The sequence below is a fragment of the Cervus canadensis genome, chromosome 18 (genome assembly GCF_019320065.1).
Source record: "Cervus canadensis isolate Bull #8, Minnesota chromosome 18, ASM1932006v1, whole genome shotgun sequence".
NCBI lineage: Eukaryota > Metazoa > Chordata > Mammalia > Artiodactyla > Cervidae > Cervus > Cervus canadensis.
The window spans coordinates 51,714,983-51,730,059 of record NC_057403.1 but is presented as its reverse complement, the minus strand read 5'-3'; the positions used below and the strand labels follow the sequence as shown (position 1 = coordinate 51,730,059).

General features: G+C 50.0%; 1 protein-coding gene across 1 annotated transcript in view; it reads left to right on the top strand.

The window, feature by feature from the left end:
* Positions 1-15,077, top strand: part of LOC122421327 (collagen alpha-1(I) chain-like) — a 123,686-nt gene that overhangs the window by 1,347 nt on the left and 107,262 nt on the right. The window lies entirely within an intron of this gene.

Genomic DNA, 15,077 nt, shown 5'->3' with positions numbered 1-15,077 from the left:
CCTGTCACCAGTCTGCACTGTGGATAACAAACCATGCTGTGATACATGGGGGGACCCGTCTTCTCGTAATGGCTTCATTTGAGCAAGTTTCAAAATGTTGGCTACCTGGTGCTTCTTGATGTGTCTGTTTCCCATTACACAGCCACCAGCAAAAGTGACAGTCGCGGTTTCCATGCGGACTTTGTGAACCACCTGGAGGGGCTCCTCCACATGCAGTGGCACCCACCATCCTCACAGGCTTCCATAGCAGGGAAGGATGGCGCCCCCCGCCCCCCATGGGTTTGGGGGTTTTTCTGTTAGTTTTTAAATTAAAATACAAAACCCTGCCTCTTAAATGGTAAAGAGATAAAAGAGAAGACTTGAAAATACTGTTGCCTGCAGAGCTGGAATGGTAACAGTGATAATAGCATAGCAACAATATTAGTGACATAGTAACAGTAATAGTAATTTGGTTACACTGTTTCTGAAGTTTTTAAGTGTGTTATGCTTTTTATTTCTTCTAATCTCATTTGATTTTGCAACTACCATTTTCAGATGAGGAAACTAAGGCTCAGAGAGGTTAAGATCCTGACCAAGGACACATACCTAGTGAATGGCAGGATTGTTAACTGCAGGGCTCTGAACGTTAAGTCCCACGTTTTGTACTTAAGTCATTTACCCCTTCTTGTTCTCCAGTATACCTGAGTGCTGCCCTGGAAAATAGAAGGTGAGGCCTGGCTGGAGGTCTCTTAAGATGTCAGAACTTGGTATGTGTTTAAGATCCAGCAGTTAACAGGGTTAGATATTTATCTACCATCTACTATGTAGGTAATGCAAAGAGCCCAGGATGTTGATAAATCTGCACTGATGTGACCTATTGGGGAAATAGATGGAAATGTGAGCCGCTAGGAAGCCTTTCTTAGTCCATCTCCCACATACTGTGTGTGCGTCCACAGGGACCTGCATCCACTGAGCGCCAGCTAGGCAGAGAAAGTCCTGGATCGTTTGTGGGAATTCTGGGAGGGGACTTTCTGTTCGGGGGAGGGTCCATGAAGGGTTCATTTGAGCGTTTCAAAGCCACCCCCACTTCTCTCTTGGGGACCAGCCTTAACCTCCTTGCTAGACATTCTCCACCCATGTTTGGGGCACTGTTCCTCCTCCCCAGCGCCCCTACCACACATACCTCGTGGGCTCCTTGTGGATGGGGTTGTAGGAGGCTACTTCCCTTTCTCTGCAGGGAGCTGCTCTCCCACCATGGGAGCCATGGACCCTGCCCCATGGGGGGCAAGGGGTGGGCACATCCCTCAGGAGTGGTCAGAGGAGCCTTCCCTCTGACTCTGGGATCAGGCCTGCTCCTGAGCATCAGGCTGTTGCTGTTGTGGTTTTTCATCCTCATGAGAGGCCCCATAGTCCCACAGGGAGAGTTATCTTAACCTCTTATGGTCACAGAAGCTGGACTTCAGGGCAGTTAAGACACTTGCCAAGGCCACCTGGCCGGAAGCTCTGAGCCTGCTGGCAACCTGGCTGTGCTGGAGAGGGGTCATCTGCCTCCCAGATGCAGTCTTAAAGAAAAACAAAACAGATTGCTTGAGCTGTAACTCACGTACCATACAGTTCACTCATTTAAGAGTATAGTTCTCTGGTTTCCAGTCAGTCTGTGGAGTGGTGCAGTAGCCTCACTGCTAACAATTTCGGAACATGTTCATCAACCCATCAGCAGTCACCCTGTCTCCCCAGTGGCTGGAGCCCCTAACCCTCTCTATGTCTCTATGGATTTACCAGTCTGGACCTTCCCCCTAAACAGAAGCAGACAGTATTTGGCTTTTGTGTCTCTCCACCTCCTTCAGCATCACATCCTCAAGGCACATCCATGTGGCAGCCTGTGTCTCCAGGTGAGACCCCTGGCCTTTCCCACCGGAGCCCCTGAAGGTGTCCAGAGACTTAGGAGGAGCCTCCAACTTCATCTAGGGCACTGCTTCATGTTTTTTCATGGAGACCTCATGTTTTGCCCTGTTCTCCGTGTTGTGACAAATAAACACGGAAGGCTCAGGAACCCTGGCCATCTCCGCCAGATTTGCTAAGTTAACAGCCCAGCCAGCTTTCACCATTAACCATGGGACTCTGCTGGCTTCCCTCAGTACTTGGACATGGAGAGGAATTTCCACTTCTGAAAGTGCAAAAGGGATTTCCAGGGGACCCTGGGGAACTTTTTTCAAAATAGTGTATGAAGTGTGCATTTGAAAGCAAACAGCAGCCTCAGGCAAGATAAGTGAATATGTGTCATTTCAGCTGGACCTGCCTAAAGCACTATGTTATAAAAGATTCCAAAGCCCTGACTGGGATTTGCTGATTGACTGATGATGTCTGTTGTGGGCTGGGTAAGGGGTGACAGTGAGCTGTGTGGTGGCAGATTTAGTTGATAGGGAGAAGTGGATCCTGGAAGCTAAGGCCAGGAACACTCCAAAAGCAAGCCTTGCACCAACCTGTATGTGTGTGTGTGTGTATGTGTGTGGAAGGACACATCCTCAGGCCCAGCTGTGCTGACCAGGCCAAGTTTCAGGCAGGCGGAGTCTGGACCCAGGCCCAGCAGGCTGGTTTCAGGGAGTCCGCGAGGAAGTCATCTCCCAGGTCAGCCCCCTCTGAGTAATCGAGGATTTAATAACCAGAATCTCTTACCTCCCCACATCTGGTGACTTTCAGGCCAGCACAGTGCGTTTCCATCTTGGCCGGTGGGTCCCCATGGAGGGAGCATCGTGGATGGGTGCCAGTGCCGGGCCAGGGTCCAGCCCCTGCCAGCCCCCACCATGTGCCCCCACACCTCTGAAGTCAGCGCACTGGAGAGGAATTACGAGCCCGTCCCCCACTGCCCTGCCCCCAGCGCCTCCCCTGCTCATGACTAACGAACAGTCCTTGGCAGTTGGGGCTTCTGAGGAGTGTTCCTCCTTTGGAGGGACAGCAAGTACAGTGAGCGCCCACGGAAGAAGCTGGAGGAGAAGGCCAGGTGCCTTCTCAGGGGAATCAGGTGTCTGAGGCCCACTGCCAGGTCCCCATACTCATGCATGCATTTGTTTGTGACCTCCTGCTTAACTCATTTCTCTTGGAAAGTCAGTTTTTCCCCTTAAAAAGAGACCCAGCTAGCAGACAACCAGCGTAGGGAGTGCACGGTCAGTCTGTTCCTGTCTGGGCTAATGAGGACGCCACCCCCACCTCTGGCTCTACCAGGCCTGCTTCTGTTCTGCAGTGGGCAGGTGGGCAGGGCTGGCCTGAGGCTCCTCCCCATCCTGCTTAAGTGCCTGATGGCCATTTATCCTGAGGAGACCTGGAGAGGGGGCCCTACCAGCCAGGAGAGTGGACCCCAGGTGGCCACTGCTCTCCGTGTGGCAGGGTGACCTCAGCGTGGTCTCTACTGCTGTGGTCCCTACCACCACTGCTGTGTTGACCTTGCCAGGCCCACAGAGTGTGCATGGCCTGTGTGCCTCTGCACCCTTGGGCCTTTGAGGGCAGGTCTCATGTTTTAAAGTCATGTGTTTTAAGATGAGGTGACTGGGGAGGTCCCCCAAAAGTGGCTCCCAAAGATGCCCCCATCCTGATCCCCAGAACTGCAGATATGTGACCTGACATGGCAGAAGGACTTTGCAGGTGTGATTAGATCAAGGATTGGAGATGGAGATGGATGGATCATCTAGATGGGCCGGGCATAACCTCAGGGTCCTCATACAAGGCAGGGGACTAAGCCTCTAATGTTAGACCTGTCAGGTCATGTGGGTGTTGTGTTCATGTTCCTGACCCCTAAGTTGGGGGCTTTATCACTGAGTTCCCATCTTACCTGCATATACTTGGTGGATGTGAACAGGTGTCCTGAGAGGTGGCCACCCATGTGGGAGTGAATCTAGAAAACCCTCTGCCATAAAACAGTGTCCCCAAGGCACACACCACATGGCCTTCATCCTCTTGTTAGCAATCTTGATTTGTCCTCCCCACTCAGCTATGAAATACACACCCTCCAAGGAAGAAACCACATGGAACATTAACGTTTTAGGTTGGGAAGTGGCTCTCACAGGATGTCTGAGCCCAGGCCCTTGTGAAATCACCCAGTGGGACGCCACTCAGCTCTGGCACATGAGAACTGCTGGCAGTGGGGAACAGAGCAGGAGCCCCTTCCGGGTGTCTTGTCCTGCCGGCATGCATGGGCCTGGGAACCTACCTGCGTGTTTCACACATTCCCAGGCAGTCCTGCTCCTGCTGGTTTGGGATCTACACTCTGAGAGCCCCTCTGGTTCATGCATTCCTTGTAGTAAACACAAGGTGAGTCATGGACTTGTAGGTAAAACGGGTAATGACACAACTTTAGAAAAAAGGAACAGGAGATCTTCAGGACCTGGGCCAGGTGGAGTTCTGAGACCTGACATTGCAAAGCACAGCCCCTCGAAGGGTTGTCATAAAGGTACTGACCCTGATCAAATGGGCTTGATCAAAGTATTGGCAGATGCTGTGGAGAGAATGGACAGATAAGACCCAGGCTGAGGAAAGATTTTAAACCACAGAGCTGACGAAGGACCTGGGTCCAGAATATACGGAGAACTCGCAAAAGTCAACAAAAGAAACAACCCAATTGGAAAATGGGCAAAAGACATGAACAGACACCTCATCCGAGAGATACAGGTGACAAATGGGACAGAAAAAGACGTTTAACATCATGATTCCCTGGGGAAATGCATGTTAGGCCCGCAGTGAGACACGCCGCACACCTGGCAGAACAGCTACCATCCTCACATCGGTTAACACCAGGTCCCGGCAGCATGGGGAGGAACCAGGTCTCAGCCGTTGCTGGGAGTGTGCAGCACGGCATAGCCCTCGGAAAAACGGTTTGGCGCTTTCCTCTAAAAGTGAAAATGCAGTCAAGTAATGAGACTGAGGGCGTTTATATTCCCGAGAAATGAAAACCTGTCTTCACACAAGAACATGGACAACAGTTGTACTTCTAGCAGCCCAAGCTGGAAACCACAGCTGTGTCTTTCACCTCCATGGAAAACCACTTGGCAGTGAAAAGGAATGAACTCTGTGAGTAGAGACCTACTCACACACGAGCACACAAGTGCACACATGCACCCACACATGTGCTTGCCGAGCTGACGGAATCCAAACACGTGTGAGGCCTGGGCCAGCCTCCTGGCAGCGATGACACCTCCTAGGTGTGTACAGGTTGTTAACGCAGGGGAGCTGGGAGCAGGGGAGGAGACATGGGCCCTCCTGCGCATGTCAGTTTCCTGTGAATTTGTCATTGAAAGAGTAAACTTTTAAATAAGGGGAAAACCAAAGAAAAAGCACCACAAATTCTTGTTTTCTCCCTTTAATCTTTTTCACTTGGAGAGTGACTAAGTCCATCTGAGTCACGAGGCAGCTCTGGGGAATCATGCTGGTCAGACCCCAGGGGAGGTGAGGCTTTTCCAGGAAGACCTCGGCCTAGCTAGAGCCGAGGACCCTGTCTCACTAAGCCTTGATAACGGATGAGCAACCTACCCAGTCATCACGCGGACTGTGTGGAGGAGTGTTCTGAAGGTTGTGTAGCATAGTAACATTCGTGGCTGTTCCCATCAATGGTGCACACTTAGCATCCAGCCAGCAGATACTTAATGAGCACCTAATGTGTGCCAGACACAGAAGATGGAAGGCAGCACAGAGAGGTAAAGCTGCTGGCCTCGGGTCACACAGCCAGTGAGTGGCAGAGCGGGGATTTAAACCTAACACTCATTCTGGAGGCCACACGCTTACCCACTCCCCATGACTAGACCGGCTGCCACATGCCCTGGGGGCCTTCATCACCCTCCTTCCTCAGCACAGACGAGTTGGGGTCCACCCTGGGTCACCCGGCTCTCCGTATGGAAGGTGGCTGAGGTGAGGTGTGTCCCCACCATGGTGGGTCAGCCGTGAAGCCCTTGGTGGGGAGTAGCTTGTTGTCTTTCCTGAGTTTTGACCCAGCCCAGGCCCCTCAGGCAGCGGAGGCCAAGAGAGGCAGAGCCAGTCTGGCCCGAGGGCGCAGCTATGCCTTGGTTGCCAGAGCAGGTCTCCAGGCCTTGGGGAGCCTTGTTGCTGGGAGCACTGACAGGTGTCAAAGGGAGGGAAGCTGCAGGCTCTGAGGGCACGTCCTGCTGTGTGACCCACAGTAATCCCTTGACCTCTCTGGTTGGGCCCCAGTCTGACAGGCTGTGCACTGGGATGCAGAGGCCTTTGCCCTCCTTTGCAGCCAAGTTCTGGTATATCCTCTCTGAAGCTACCAGCCCTTGTGGATGACGTCATGCTACCTGGTGGCCTGTCTCAGCATCACAGTTGAGAGACTGTGGTCACGTGTTCAGGGCCAGCTTTCCCACACCCATCTCTGAGCTACCATGTTCCTGTGGGGAAGAGGCCCTCCCTGCTCCTGCACCAGCAGCTTCACCCAAGGTGGGGGTTTCATTCCCTCATCAGGAGCTCAGTTCCTGGGCTGTGCTGCAGGTGGTCCCAGCCCAGATAAGGGGCCCTGACTGCTAGGGTGCTGGACCCTTTCTCACTGTAAAGACTTTTAAACATATAAACTAAAAACTCTCTTCTGGACATACCAAGGAGCCCAGCTCTATCACAGTACAGATTCCTAGTAGAGCAAATCCAGTGAGTGATTCGTAAGTTTCTCACAGGGCCGAGTGGTGCCCAGGAGCCCCTGGGCTCGGATGCCATGCTGAGCACACACTGCCCCCTGGCACCGCAGGCTCTACCGCACGTGGAGACTGATGTTCGTACTTGAAGGAAACACTCCAGTCAGTAAAGGGTAGAAAAAATGAAGATTTTAGTGTTTTTCCCACTCAACGTCATGGAGTCCTTTATCCATCCTGGGGATGGCAGATTTACCCCCGCTAGGTTCATCGAAAATGCTGGGCCCCCAAGAAGATCAGATCTGGGATCCCTATGGGCAGAACCCGGGAGTTTGCACTGTAAGCCATGGCCCTAGAGGATGTTTATAGCATTAAAGTCTGGAACTTTCTTGAGGGTGCAGGGAGGGTTCTAGTAACTAAAGTCTTAGTGTGTTTCAGCTGCATACCAGGAGCCATATCCCTAGGCCACTGACAGACAGACGGCCACTAGGGGTCCTCCCTCCCCCTTTCTCCCCCTTCCTCCCCCTTCCTCCCCCTCCCTCCCAGCCTAGCTCACCCCTGTTCTTCCTTTTTCCTTCTTTTCTAGGCAATCACACCTGTAGATGTGTTTTTCTCTGTGGCTGACTAGTTAGTTACTGACCGGCATCTCTATATTAAAGTTTCTTTAGGGCTTTCGGAGGTGGTGTGTTTCTTCCAGGGGGTCTTCTCTAGAGTCCTGGGCAGTACTTTGGGCCTTTGGACTTTCCTTAAGGGCCATTCACAGCAGGGCCCAGAGGTGTGAAGGCCTTGGGGCTGGGGCCTCACATCAGCTGCCATAGGCACAGGCAGCAGGGAGGACCCAGTGTCTGGCCGTGCCGGGTGGAGGGCTTGCTTTGGGGCCAGTAATGGATTTAGGAGCAGAGTCTGCATTTGGTTCACTTTCCAGTTAATCTCTGTATACAGCTGAGCCTAAGCTTCCTCGTCTGAGGAATGAGGATGAGATGAAATGCAGATGGCCGGCACATTACCGATGCACCAGACCGGTTCATCGTCCTCTTTCTTCTGTGCCAAGTGGGCCCATCTGGGCTCAGGGCCACACCAGCCATTTCCTGACAGTGAGACCCCAACGGGAAAGGGTCGTTTTAAAAAGAAGATAAAATCTGACTGTAACCAGTACAAAATGCACACATCAAAGATTTTATTTCACTCATTAACTATTGAGAGAACCAGGGAGACATTGCCCATGTTTCAAAGATTTCAGAGAACCACACGTGCAGGCAATGGGGATCTACAGAGGGGCTGAGCCTCCTGGCACTGCACCTGCCCTTCTGTGGATAGAGACCACGCTCCCTCGGGTTCAGGGTTAGCAACGAGGGCAGAGAGGCAGGAAGGGGTTTGTCCATTTCTGTCTGTGCAGGTTTTTCTGATGCTTGTAGCTGTTGAATGGTAGTGATATTCCCCCAGTCCCCAAGTTGTCAAGAGAGTAAAGGAAAGAGATGGAGGAGGAAAGGCTTTGCAGAGGCTTATGTGCATCAGGTTTGTGGAAGCTGAGGGGCTCGGAGGATGCGGTGCAGCCATGCTTTCATGTCAGTTCTTGGCTTGGCTAGAGTCTGGTTCAAACTCACCGCTCCGTTTCCTGTGTCCCCCTCCCTTCAGCACAGGCTCCGTTGGCCCAGCACCCTGGCACCTGAGCAGCCCGCACCGCGTTCATTGCTGTAAAGCGGAGTGAGAGTGCCCTTGGGCTGTGGGAATCATAGCTTTTCTTCTGGCCACTGTTTCCCTTTCCAAGCAAATGGCTCAAAACAACCAAACACCCCGTGTGCAGAAATGAAGGACACCTGCTACTGCCAGGGGCCAGGGCCCAGGCTTGGATGTGATTTCCACATAGGGTGGGACACAGAGATGGAGACACAGGTGTGGGGAGCTGTCCCCTGCTGAGCATGCAGCCTCCACCCACCGGGGAAGACGCTGGCTGACCAGAGGAGCTGGACGTGGGAGTGGGTGCTCTGTTCCCAGCATCTCCCCACAATTGGAGAGCACTTTGAGGAAGGCGGTTTTGCCCCAGTACCTAAACTCTGGTCTTGGTTAATTCAGAAACATCAGAGTAGTCGTGGGTGAGGGAAGACAGCTCACCATGGGTGGTGGGTGTGGACACCCCTAGTTGTTCTAACAGAGCTTGTAGGGGGATGCTGGAGCAGGGATGCCGGGATCAGCTTGAAGAACCCTGTGGCTTGCCTGTCCTGACCAAGTCTCTCACAGCTTGGAAAGCAGTCCTTTCTGGGGAGGCCGCTCAGCAACAGGGGCCTGGATCTCCCACCAACAGAGCTGAGAAGCCCCCTGCATCCACATGGGGTTCTGGAGGGAGAAGACACTGGCTGCATGTGGGTGATGAGCCCTGGGAAGGTGGGTGGAGCATGCACCCCCACTCCCCCTCCCTTCTTCAGCCTTCCCGCCTCCAGGGATTGGCCTGATGATCTCTGAGGATGAACGTCCTCAGAGGGGGTGGAGCAGGCCTGGGTGTCCCTTCTTGGCTTGGCGTCTCTCCAGGGTTTGAGACGGGGCTCAAGGCCCTCCTCTGCCTCGCACGAGTCATAGAAAAGGCAGATGATAAATTCATTTGTGCCTCTGAGCTTTGCCTCCATTTCATGAGTGATGTCATCGGCCCTTTTGGGAGGCATTACTAGCTACAGGGCTGGGAAAGTAAGCCGAGGGGGCTCCCCTGAACCCCAGGCATCTGGGGAAGGCAGTCAGATGTCAGTTATCAGGGTCACCTGAAAACTCATCCATGGCAGGAGGCTGGGCATTCCTGGGCCTAAACCCCAATGTAAGCAGCTGAGTGGGGGCATCTCCCCCCACCCCCCAGGGCAGGCACCGCCCTGTGTCCATGGAGCGCTCAGCTAGGCTGGCGGGGCTGGCGGCATCCAACCCGCCAGAAATCGTGAGTCACCATGGGTCCGGGTGGACCTTACGGGTGAGGACAGAAGGTTCCCACGTGCCCTTTGTACTTGGCTCTGGGTGGGCAGAAGGTACGGGGAGAGGAAATGGAAGGTGGATGCTCGGCCATGTCTCCTAGGGGATCTGGGGACAGGGGCCTCTTCCAGGGAGACAGAGGCCAGGCCGAAGTGCCAAGGCAGTCTCCCATGGCAACCACGTGGCCACAGCATGGACTGGCCTCCCCGGGACCTTTCTAGGTGCTAGAGAAGCCCTAGGATAAGGTGTGGATGTTCTGTCCCCTCCCTTGGTTGACCAGATGCCTCTCGTGTGCCCCGCATTAGTCTGTGCTAAGTGTCAAACTCAGAGAGTTTAAGAAGAGATTTGTACAGTCAGAAAGTAGAAGCTAAGTTGATGCAGCCAGAGCCACCTCACAGGCTGAAAATTTCAGAACTATTGATCATGGCCATTGGGTGGGTGAATGCACTTAGCTCAGGGGTCTGCTAGCAGAAGAGGGACTTGTGCTTGAGAGGGATTTGGTTTTGGCCGCACGGCCCCTGCCATCTGGCTGTGGATCGTGGTGCTGGCCCGTCTACTCCAGTCTGGCCCTGGGCCTGCGTGAGAGTGAGTAGGTGAAATTCCAGAAATATTTAAGTATATCTATACTTTATTCCAGTGACCTCAGAATAATAAATCATTTTGTCTGTTGTTTGGTAACCTTTTAGTCCTGCCTTCCTAATCCCTAATTGGCAAAGCAGTTGCAACACCAAATTGCATAGTTCTGATGTAACTATGTAAATATTAACATGCTAGGTCCTGGCTTTGGTCAAGTTTAGTCTTTATAATTTGGGTTTTATTCGGTCAAAATACGCCTTTTCTTTCTTATTCCTTGGAGTGCTGGAGTTTCATTAAAACGTGTAGAGCGACAGTGTGCCTCTTGTCCCCAGCAGAGCTGTTTCCCGCCCTGTTTTCAGTCGCACACAGTAGTGAAACAAACAGTGTGAAAGAACCCTCTGCCCTGCGGCCAGCCACAGCAGTTATCCACCTTGTGTGGCTTTGCTTCCTCATCCCTCCCTCCTGTGCCTGCCCCATGTCTGCCACCTGAGTGCTTAAAGCGGACCTCAGCATGGATTGCCCAGCGGGCTGCAATGTTGGGGTCCCTCTGTCCTCTGGAAGAACTACTTGCCTTCTGCCTGGCACTTCAGCACTGGTGAGCAAGCCCAGGTCCAAGGCTTCATCGAGGATTGACTGAGTCTAGCATTGGTTCCGTGCTTCTAGGACTTTCCTGCTTCACACAGGATCATGTACAGCAGGGTGAGGGGAACCAAGCTTTCATCCTGACGAGTGAGCAGCCTCCGAAAGCTCGGCACTTGCATCAGTGTGACGATCACGCCAGGGTTGTGCGTGTGCTGCTTCGCTTGAATCCATGCGTCTTCATATTTTTGGTACCACAATCCATCTTTGCCCAGTGGGAACCCTCCGAGGTGCTTCTGAGTCCTTTCAAATTCTTAGTTTTTATTTTTCATGTTAAATGCTTTATCACTTTAATTTTACATGTTGATGAGTTTGGACAAATTTATACATGCATGTAACCTACATCACAATCAAGATAAACCGCTTTCATCAGCCCAGTCTACTGCCTCACCTAACCTGCTTCCTCTCACAGATTAGGTGGGTCTTTTCTAAACTTTTGAGTAAATGGGACCATCCACTATGCACTTTATGTGCATTCAGCTTTGCTCACAGCATCATGTTACTGACACTTACCTGCGTAGTGTTGTTCAGCAGAGGTTGATCCCCCATCATCACCAGCAGCATCCGGTGTTTCACTCTTTGCGCGTCCCCATGATGATGGATGAGCTTCCCTGGTGGCTCAGATGGTAGAGAGTCCGCCTGTCAATGCAGGAGACTCTGGTTCAATCCCTGGGTTGGGGAGATCCCCTGGAGAAGGGTATGGCAATCCACTCCAGTAGCCTGGCAGGCTACAGTCCATGGGGTTGCAAAGAGTTGGACACGGCTGAGCGTCTAACACATTAATGTTGATGGACATTTGGGTTTTTTGCTGTTCTTTGGGGCAGTGATGAATAAAGCTCCTGTGAACCTCCATGTACAAGCCCCTGTGTGCACTTGTCATTTTCATCTTTTGAGTGAGCACTTAGGAATGGAATTGCTGGGTCTTAGACAAGTGTAAGCTGAGGTGTTAGTCACTTAGTCGTGTCCGACTCTCTGCGACCCCGTGGACTGTAGACTGCCAAGCTTCTCTGTCCATGGGATTCTCCAGGCAAGAATAGTGGAGTGGGTTGCCATGCCCTTTTCCAGGGGATCTTCCCAACCCAGGGATCAAACCCAAGTCTCCTGTATTGGCAGGCGGACTCTCTACTGTCTGAGCCACCAGGGAAGCCCGTCCAAGTGTAGGCTTAACTTTATAAGCAGCTGCCGAGGTGTTTTCCAACGTGGCTGCCTGCTGTGCTCTCCAACCAGGAAGGTGCCCGAGATTGGGGGTCAGAGCTGGGAGGAAGCTGAGGCGAGTGAGCCCTCTCCTGGGGTCCCCATCGACCAGGCCTGTATGAGCCTGGGGAGGGCACCCCTCACAGTATCACCTGGGTGCCTCATTGCCCCCATCCTCATCAGCACTTGGTACTGTCAGACATTTTAAACATTTTTTTAGGCATTTTAATAAGGGTATAGTGGTACACATTATGGTTTTAATTTTCATTTTCCTAGTGACTAATAATTTTGAGCATTTTTTTCATGTACTTATCTGCAATCTTTGATGAAGTGTCTACTTTAATCTTTTACTTATTTTTTATTGGGGTATTTTTCTTCTTATTAACGAGTTTTGAGAGCTTTTATGTGTAGTCTGGACACAAATCCATGATGAGATATGTGTTTTGTGAATATTTTTCTCCAAGTCTTGGCCCTGCTTTTTCATTTTCTTCATAATATCTTTTGAAGAACAGAAGTTTATGATGGTTAATTTATCAATTTTTGTTATGGTTCATGCCTTTTTGTGTCCTCTCCAAGGACTGTTTGTCTATCCCAAGGTCATGAATAATTTTTCTTATGTTTTCTTCCAAATTTTTTATTAATTTAGCTTTTATATTTAGATTTGTGATCCATTTCAAGATAATCTCTGTATATGGTCTGAAGTAAAGATTGAGATTCATATATTTTCATATGGATATGTATTTGTGTCAGCAGTGATGGTGAAAGGACTATTTTCCCCACCCCCACCCTACAGATTACTTTGGTGCCTTTTTGAGCATGAATCAACTGCTTACCTTTGAGTCTATTTCTGAGTCTCTCCCTTTGACCTGGATATCTGTTTTCACACTAACACTGTCCTGATTATTTCGGCTTCATAGTATGCCTTAAATACCATCTTCTAAATTTGTTCTTCTTTTCCAAAGTTATTTTGGCTATTACAGATCCTTTGTATTTCCATGTAAATTTTAGAACTGGCCTGTCAGTTTCTGCAAAAACAATCTGCTTGTCTTTGTCTGGGATTGGGTTGAATCTATGGACCAGTTTGGGAAGAGTTGCCATCTTGCTGTACTGACTTTTCCAATTCATGAACATAGTCTGCTGCTGCTTTTATAATGCTTCGGTCTCCCGTAACTTCTCTCAATAGTGCTTTGTCGTTCTCATTGTCAGGTCTAGCACACAGGTAAATGTTTCTCTAAACATTTTAAGATTCAATTGTAAGTGATATTTAAGTTTTTTCATCAATTTCCACTCAGTTGTGCTTATACAGACCTTATACAGAGGAACGTGATTGATATTTAGTATTGACCTTTATCCTGACACCCAGCTCAGTTCTTGTTCTAGCCACTTTTTTCTTTTAATTCCTTGGGGTCGTCTAGGTAGACATTCACATTGCTTCAGAATAGAAGGTTTGTATTTTTTTTTAATTGAAGTGTAGGTGATGTGCAATGTTGTGTTAACTTCTGCTATACAGCAAAGTGGTTCAGTTACACATATATATTCTTTTTATATTTGTTTATGTCATGGTTTATCACAGGATATTGAATAAAGTTCTCTGTGCTCTACAGTAGGACCTTGTTGTTTATGAGAATAGAAGTTTTACTTCTTCCTTTCTGACCTGTGTTCCTGTGTTGTCTGTTTCTTCCTTTCTGCTCTGGCCTGGACCTCCAGCATTAAAGTAAAATTGAGACAAGTGGACATTCTTGCCTTGTACCTCACATTAGCGGGGAAAGTCCAATATCTAATCATTAGGGCCTGTGTGTTCTCTGGATTTTTCATAGATGCCCTTTATTGGACTGAAGAGGTTCTATTATATCTCTGATTGACTTGGAGTTTTTATCATAACCAGTTGCTCAGTTTTGTCCAAAGCTTTCACTGCATCTTTTGAGAGGATCTCATTGTCTCTTTTTTTTCTGCCTGAAATGGGGAAATTTGTTGATTGATTTTTAAAATGTTCAATGAACCTTGCATTCCTGGGATGAATCCCACTCGGTAATAATGTGCTATTATTTTCATACGTCTCTGGAAATGGCTTGCTTATATTTTGCTAAGGAATTTTGTGTCTGCTCATGAGGGGTCTTCATTGGGTTTTGGTGTCAGGGTAACAGGCCTCATAAGAGAACATTCCCTTTCTCTGTATTTTTTGAATGAGTTTGTATGATTTTGATGTTATTTTTTTCCTTGAATTTCTAGTAGACTTCAGTGATGAATCCATAAGGATCTCTGGATCCAGTTAGAATGTAATTGTTTCACCTGTTTTCGGTGTTTTTTTTTTTCTGGTTGCTTTCTATTTAGTCAGTTGATTCTGATTTTTTCACATCAAGTTGATTTCTCAATATTTGTATTTAAGCTTACAACTAAAGATAGAAGTGAGATATATAGTCCAGGGGTATTCAGACATGACAATAATTGTGCATTAAGATTAGAAAGACTGAAGCATGTAAAACAGTACGTGCTAGGCAACAAGTGGGAGAGGCCTTGGGGTCACCCTGTCCCCCACAACCAAGTTTCTGTGTGTATTGAGAATACCAGATGGATTCAGGTGAGGGTGGGTCTCCTTTTGATTTGGATTCTGTACTTGAGACGAATAAGATGAGATTTGGGGACAATCAAAATTGTATTTAGGTGGAAAACTTCGTTACTTGAAGCAATGCTTACTCCTAAGCTGCTGCTAAGTCACTTCAGTCGTGTCCAACTCTTTTACCCTATGGAGCCCGCTAGGCTCCTCTGTCCATGGGATTCTCCAGGCAAGAATACTGAAGTGGGTTGCCATGCCCTCCACCAGGGGGTCTTCCCCACCCAGGGATCGGGCCCATGTCTCTCATGTCTCTTGCTTTGCTAAGCAGGTTCTTTACCACTAGTGCGAGCTGGGAAGCCCTGCCAGCTCCAGAGGGCTGGGCAGAATGCCCAGGAAGGAGTCAGGACCCACACCAGGGCCTGTGAGAGGCCTCTGCCACCCCATTTCCCTGAACTGTCCCTGCTCTGCTCACCCAGGCTGCAGGGAAATATGGGTGAGGGCAGGGAGCTGGGGGCACAGGGGAGGCCGGCAGGCTGATGATGTCAGGGCATCACTGCGCT